This window comes from Ovis canadensis, chromosome 2 (assembly GCF_042477335.2).
Source record: "Ovis canadensis isolate MfBH-ARS-UI-01 breed Bighorn chromosome 2, ARS-UI_OviCan_v2, whole genome shotgun sequence".
In the NCBI taxonomy this organism is placed as follows: domain Eukaryota; kingdom Metazoa; phylum Chordata; class Mammalia; order Artiodactyla; family Bovidae; genus Ovis; species Ovis canadensis.
Window position 1 is genome coordinate 223,337,971 of NC_091246.1, and position 7,811 is coordinate 223,345,781.

The window sequence follows — 7,811 nt, forward strand, 5'->3', positions numbered from 1 at the left end:
AGAGGATGTTTGCTATGACCAGTGCATTTTCTTGGCAAAACTCTATTAGTCTTTGCCCTGCTTCATTCTGCCTTCCAAGGCCAAATTTGCCTGTTACTCCAGGTGTGTCTTGACTTCCTACTTTTGCATTCCAGTCCCCTATAATGAAAAGGACATCTTTTTTGGGTGTTAGTTCTAAAAGGTCTTGTAGGTCTTCATAAAGCCTTTCAACTTCAGCTTCTTCAGCATTACTGGTTGGGGCATAGACTTGGATTACTGTGATATTGAATGGTTTGCCTTGGACATGAACAGAGATCATTCTGTCATTTTTGTGATTTCATCCAAGTACTGCACTTCGGACTCTTTTGTTGACCATGATGGCTACTCCATTTCTTCTGAGGGATTCCTGCCCACAGTAGTAGATATAACGGTCATCTGAGTTAAATTCACCCATTCCAGTCCATTTTAGTTTGCTGATTCCTAGAATGTCAACGTTCACCCTTGCCATCTCTTGTTTGACTACTTCCAATTTGCCTTGATTCATGGACCTGACTTTCCAGGTTCCTATGCAATATTGCTCTTTACAGCATCGGATGTTGCTTCTATCACCAGTCACATCCACAGCTGGGTATTGTTTTTGCTTTGGCTCCATCCCTTCTTTCTTTCGGGAGTTATTTTTCCACTGATCTCCAGTAGCATATGGGGCACCTACTGACCTGGGGAGTTCCTCTTTCAGTATCCTATCATTTTGCCTTTTCATACTGTTCATGGGGTTCTCAAGGTAAGAATACTGAAGTGGTTTGCCATTCCCTTCTCCAGTGGACCACATTCTGTCAGACCTCTCCACCATGACCCGATGGTCTTGGGTTGCCCCGTGGGCATGGCTTAGTTTCATTGAGTTAGACAAGGCTGTGGTCCTAGAGTGATTAGATTGACTAGTTTTCTGTGAGTATGGTTTCAGTGTGTCTGCCCTCTGATGCCCTTTTGCAACACCTACAATCTTATTTGGGTTTCTCTTACCTTGAGCGTGGGTATCTCTTCACGGCTGCTCCAGCAAAGCAGAGCCACTGCTCTTTACCTTGGAGGAGGGGTATCTCCTTACCGCTGCCCTTCCTGACGTTCAACGTGGGATAGCTCCTCTAGGCCCTCCTGCTCCCGGGTAGCCACCGCTTTTTGGGTTGCTCCTCCCAGCTGCCGTCCCTGGCCTCCAGGGCGGGGTGCCTCCTCCCGGCCGCCACCCCTGCCTCAGGCGCGGGGTGGCTCCTCAGGGCCACCGCCCCTGGCCTCGAACGCGAGGTGGCTTATCCTGGCCGCCCCTGGCCTCGGATGCAGGGTAGCTCCTCTCGGCCGTTCCTGCGCTGTCGCAGCCTCGCACTCTCAGCCACTGCCCCTGACCTCGGACGTGGGGTAACTCCTCTCGGCAGCACTTAGTGTGCCCGGTCGCATGATGTTTTTAAATTTTAAGCTTAGTAACCATATTTTAAGATGGATAAAATTTACATAAAAATCATGCCTGTTTGGATCTTGCCAAAAAATTAGAATAAGAAACAGAACTGAGCCCTTATTCAATGACAACAATCATTTGAAGCTAAGTAATAGCTGTTCCTTTTTCTTCTTTTAGGTAAGAAGTGAATTTATTTAGAGAGAAACGCTCTACAGAGTGTATGTGGGCTGTCTTAGGAGACTAGAGGCTGTAAGTATTTCCTTTAGAGTAAAGTGAAAAGTGAAAATCACTTAATTGTGTGTGACCCCATGGACTGTAGCCCACCATGTTCCTCTGTTCATGGAATTCTTCAGGCAAGAATACTGGAGTGGATTGCCATTCCCTGACCCAGGGATCGAACCCAGGTCTCCTGCATTGCAGGCAGATTCTTCAGTGTCTGAGCCACCAGGGAAGCACTGCTTTAGAGTTAGGAACACATAACTCTCCTTGATCCACAGTTCCTACACAGTTACCCTTGGAAGCATTTGCGCTCATTACCCCTGACCTAAATTTAATAATCAGGACAGAAAATAAGTACATACAAATTTCAAATATGCCCATAAAAAATGAACCAGGGCTTCCCTGGTGGTCCAGTGGTTAGGAATCTGCCTTGCAATGCAAGGGACACTGGTTTGATCCCTAGTCCAGGAAAATCCCACACGTCTCAGAGCAGCTAAGCCCTAGCCCCATAACTACTGAGCCCATGTGCAGCAACCATTGAAACCCAAGAACCTAAGAGACTGCTCCGTAACAAGAGAAGCCACCACAACGAGAAGCCTGCACACCACAATGAAGAGTAACCCCAGCTTGCAGCAACTACAGAAAACCCACATGAAGCAACAATGACCCACCACAGTCAAAAAGTAAAATAAATAAATCTTTTTTTTAAGTAAACCTTCCCAAATGGTTTTGTTTTTTACTATTTACCTTTATATTTTCTATATAAAAAGTATTTTACTATTACTTTTATATTTTTAAAAGACAGTAGAAGTTGAGTTAAATTACTGTAACCTTTCAGCTGATGTCCAGTCTTTGAGTAAATATCAATGATCTCCAGCAATTACAAGAAAATGAAGGCTGTAGGTCTTGTCTCCCATAACTTGCAACAGAGTGAAAGCAGATCTTAGCCCAAATTCTTCTAAAGATACAACACTCATTAACCAGGAATTATGATCAGGTTCCTATAATCCCAAAGAAGTCTCCCTTTTTTCTTTTCTTAGCACCCACAATATTGAAATAAACATTTGAAAGACACTTGAGTGAAAGTTTCATTCTTAGGCAGACACAACAATATTCCAGTAACAAAGTGGAACAACTTGGTGTGAAGATTTTGAAGTAGACAGACAAAGGACAAAAAGGTGCTCTACTCCTCGGCACTGCTGGTTATAATGGATTCTTTTTTCATTATTATTAATTAATTTTAATTGCAGTATAGTTGCTTTACAATGTCATGTTAGCTTCTACCACACAACAAAAAGAATCAGTCATGTGTGTACGTACATCCCCTCCCTTTCGGATTTTCCTCCCATTTAATAGGACACCACATTATGCAGAGTTCCCTATGTTGTACAGTCTGTTCTCATCAGCTGTCTATTTTATACACAGTATCAGTAGTGTATATGTGTATATACGTCTTCATCCTGCAAAGAGGATAGTCAGTCAGTCTTTCTAGCTAACCACTTGAGTGGTTTCATAATTCATAAGTGGAAAATCATTTTTTAAATGGAAAATCATGCCTAACACTCTTTATGCAACTTGATGAACTTTCTGGTATACATTTTGATAAAGATGATTAAAATGAGTAAACAACCCTATTGGAAAGTAGTTTCCTGATTAGGATACTTCAAATGCTAAATACATGTCTCTAGGATATATGATAAAAAGTTTACTTACACATTTCACACTATTAACGTGGAAGTTTTTAAAGTAAATTGCTACCTAAAAACTACTGCTGTTGGTTTTTGAAAGAGTACTGACCTATATGTCTGTGCTTTATTTAGCTCTTATAAATCTCACAATTTTGTTTTTGTTCTTTCTATAATATTAATATAGAAATATATTAATATGTACACATATGTATGTACAAAAGACTGCTCTTTCTAAACTTAACATCACTAAATACTTAGAGATGAGTAGCAAAATTAGATAAATTTTATTTAATTACTAAGTGACTAAATGATGCGAATCAGGTTAAGACTACAGAAAACGATACAGGGTTCTAAACACATCTGATAAGGAAACTGAAAATTGAATCCCGTATGTCCAGTTGTAGAGTCAAAGAAAAATAGAGAATAATACTCTGCAAGCTAATAATAGCACTCTTTGAAACATTGTAAAAGAAAGTTCAAAGTGGCTGGCCATTTTCACTCTACACACAGCAATGATTTAGAAATTATGAATATGCTCCTTTCAATGCAATTTAAACAGATTTTCTGTGTAAGAAATCACATAAACTAGTTTCTGAGGCTGTCAGTGCAGTCCTTTCCCAAAAGTTACTGACTTTAATGTCTTAGGTAAAGAAAAGTTAACTTTAATTATGGTCTTTAAAAAGGATTCCACTGGGCTTCCATGGTGGTCCAGTGGTTCAGAATCCATCCGCCTTGCAGTGCAGGACACACTGGTTACATTCCTAGTCTGGCAAGATCCCACATGCAGCTAAGCCCATGCAACACTACTGAGCCCCCGCTCTAGAGCCTGAAGGCTGCAACTACTGAGTCCATGCACCTAGAGCCGGTGCTCCACAAGAGAAGCCACTGCAACGAGAAGGCCTCACAGTGCAACTAGAGAAAATCCCAGGCGCAGCAACGAAGACTCGGCACAGCCAAAATAAATAAATAGTTTAACCATTTATGTTAAATGAATTTACAAATAACTACCTAATTAACCTTTTAAAAAACAATGCCTTAATACCAAGGATAGATACCTGTTTAATACTTTTTAACGACTCATAATGAAATAGTATGTATTTCAATGGATAAATGCTCCAGTATAGTTCCACTAAAATTAACGTAGAATCACTATGAATGTGTTAGCTACAATTGCAGACTTGCATATTGTATTGTTGACTCAAAACAAATAACTGTCAGGATGTGTTTTCCTGAGAAAAAGATTCTGAAATGGAGATTGGCCTGCAAGAAGTTTGCAAGCGAATATGTACAGCAGGGCTGGGAAAATTGTTACTGAGATGTTGTTGCAACAAAAGGCTCCGTCAATCTGGTGGGGAGCTCCAGAGCTAAGATAACCCTTCCCAACCCTGCACCAGATAATTCTTCCGTAGAGGCAGGATGGCCCGAATGGGGGGATGACCTTGGACAAGGCAACTCTCACTGGTTGATGGCAATTCCTACAGAGAGACCTGGCTGAGATCTCAGACACCAATATCTCAGACACAGCCAGCAGCAGAGGGGATGGATATTTCCATCCCAAAGCGGGCAGACTACAGCATCTCCATGCTGCCTGACTGCTTGCTTTTCACAGCAAGTCCTGGGAAAGGCTCCTCCTGGAATCTGGTGTATTTCTTTTCCTGAAGAAAGGCTATTTGGATGATTTACAGCCCCATTGCCACAGTTGGTCTCAAAATCACACCAATACTTATCATCTCTCCCCTCCTAGATTCCTGAACAGCACTCCTCACAACCATCAAGGTCACCAAAAGCAAGGAAGGTCTGAGAAACTATCACAGGTTTCCCTGGTGGCTCAGACGGTAAAGAATCTGCCTGCTGTGCAGGAGACCAGGGTTCGATCCCTGGTTTGGGAAGATTCCCTTGAGAAGGAAATGGTTATCCACTCCAGTATTCTTGCCCTGGAAATCCCATGGACAGAGGAAACTGGCTTGCTAAGTCCATGGGATCTCAAAGAGTTGGACACGACTGAGGAGCGACTAACATTTTCACTTTCTTTCAAATGCAATACCATGTCCTGGATGGGATCCTGCAAGAGAAAGACACTAGGTAAAAACTAAGGTATCGGAGTAAACTTGGACTTTAGTTAGTAATAATGCACTGATAATGGTTCATTCAGTTCAGTTCTGTTCAGTCGCTCAGTCATGTCTGACTATTTGCAACCCCATGAATCACAGCACGCCAGGCCTGCCTGTCCATCACCAACTCCCAGAGTTCACTCAGACTCACGGCCATCGAGTTGGTGATGCCATCCAGCCATCTCATCCTCTGTCGTCCCCTTCTCCTCCTACCCCCAATCCCTCCCAGCATCAGAGTCTTCCAATGAGTCAACTCTTCGCATGAGGTGGCCAAAGTACTGGAGTTTCAGCTTTAGCATCATTCCTTCCAAAGATATCCCAGGGCTGATCTCCTTCAGAATGGATTGGTTGGATCTCCTTGCAGTCCAAGGGACTCTCAAGAGTCTTCTCCAACATCACAGTTCAAAAGCATCAATTCTTCAGTGCTCAGAATGTACTATTGTTGCTGTTAGTTGGTAATTCATGCCTGACTCTTTGAAACCCCATGGACTGTATCTTGCCAGGCTCCTCTGACCATTGGATTCTCCAGGCAAGAATACTGGAGTGGGTTGCCATTCCCTACTCCAGATCTTCCTGACCCAGGAATCAAACCCACATCTTTTGTGTTTTCTGCATTGCAGGTGGATTCTTTACCGTCTTGAGTCACCACGGAAGCCCCACGTACTATACTATGTTAATAATAGAAACTTGACATAAGGCATATGGGAATGCTCTGTACTACCTTTGCAACTTTTCTGTAAATCTAAAACTATTCTAAAATTGAATAGCTTATATTGAAAAATAACAGAAAAAATAGATTGATGTTAAATTTGACCTTACACTTTCATGGGTCTGACAAAAATCCAATTCATGATGAGCAGTTTTTCAAGTAATGTGTAATCATCCCTTGAAAATGCCATGGCCTTACTCCAGGACTCTTGGAGTCTGTATTGTCATTTTCCTATTGAGCTGTCCACAAATTCCACATGGCATCTTTTTTTTATCACCAACTTTCAATACCAATGGGTCTGTAGGGTCCTAAGCTACAAGTGTCAGGCCACTTGGCCACAGCCTTGGACCTGCTTGGGAGCCCTTCCCTGCCCTGGACCTCATTCAGAGCTGGCAGCTTTTCACATCATCCAGTTAAATGGGATGAGTGGTAGTTCCAGGTGGCAACATAGAGAGGCCTACCTAGCATTCTGGTGGCTCCTTAGAGTTGAACAATGAAGTAACTCAACGTTCCTTTTGAGGGGATGTTTCAGCACACCGCAATTTGATCTCTGCTTCCTCTGCCTTTTCTAAAACCAGCTTGAACATCAGGGAGTTCACAGTTCATGTACTGCTGAAGCCTGGCTTGGAGAATTTTGAGCACTACTTTACTAGCATGTGAGATGAGTGCAATTGTGCGGTAGTTTGAGCATTCTTTCGCATTGCCTTTCTTTGGAACTGGAATGAAAACTGACCTTTTCCAGTCCTGTGGCCACTGCTGAGTTTTCCAAATGTGCTAGCATATTGGGTGCAGCACTTTCACAGCATCATCTTTCAGGATTTGAAACAGCTCAACTGGAATTCCATCACCTCCACTAGCTTTGTTCGTAGTGATGCTTTCTAAGGCCCACTTGACTTCACATTCCAGGATGTCTGGCTCTAGGTGAGTGATCACACCATCGTGATTATCTGGGTCGTGAAGATCTTTTTTGTACAGTTCTTCTGTGTATTCTTGCTATCTCTTCTTAATATCTTCTGCTTCTGTGAGGTCCATACCATTTCTGTCCTTTATCGAGCCCATCTTTGCATGAAATGTTCCCTTGCTATCTCTAATTTTCCTGAAGAGATCTCTAGTCTCTCCCATTCTGTTGTTTTCCTCTATTTCTTTGCATTGATCGCTAAGGAAGGCTTTCTTATCTCTTCTTGCTGTTCTTTGGAATTCTGCATTTCAGATGCTTATATCTTTCCTTTTCTCCTTGGCTTTTCGCTTCTCTTCTTTTCACAGCTATTTGTAAGGCCTCCCCAGACAGCCATTTTGCTTTTTTGCATTCATTTTCCATGGGGATGGTCTTGATCCCTGTCTCCTGTACAATGTCACAGACCTCATTCCATAGTTCATCAGGCACTCTATCAGATGTAGGCCCTTCAATCTATTTCTCACTTCCACTGCATAATCATAAGAGATTTGATTTAGGTCATACCTGAATGGTCTAGCGGTTATCCCTGCTTTCTTCAATTTAAGTCTGAATTTGGTCATAAGGAGTTCATGATCTGAGCCACAGTCAGCTCCTGGTCTTGTTTTTGTTGACTATATAGAGCTTCTCCATCTTTGGCTGCAAAGAATAGAATCAATCTGATTTCGGTCTTGACCATCTGGTGATGTCCATGTGTAGAGTCTTCTCT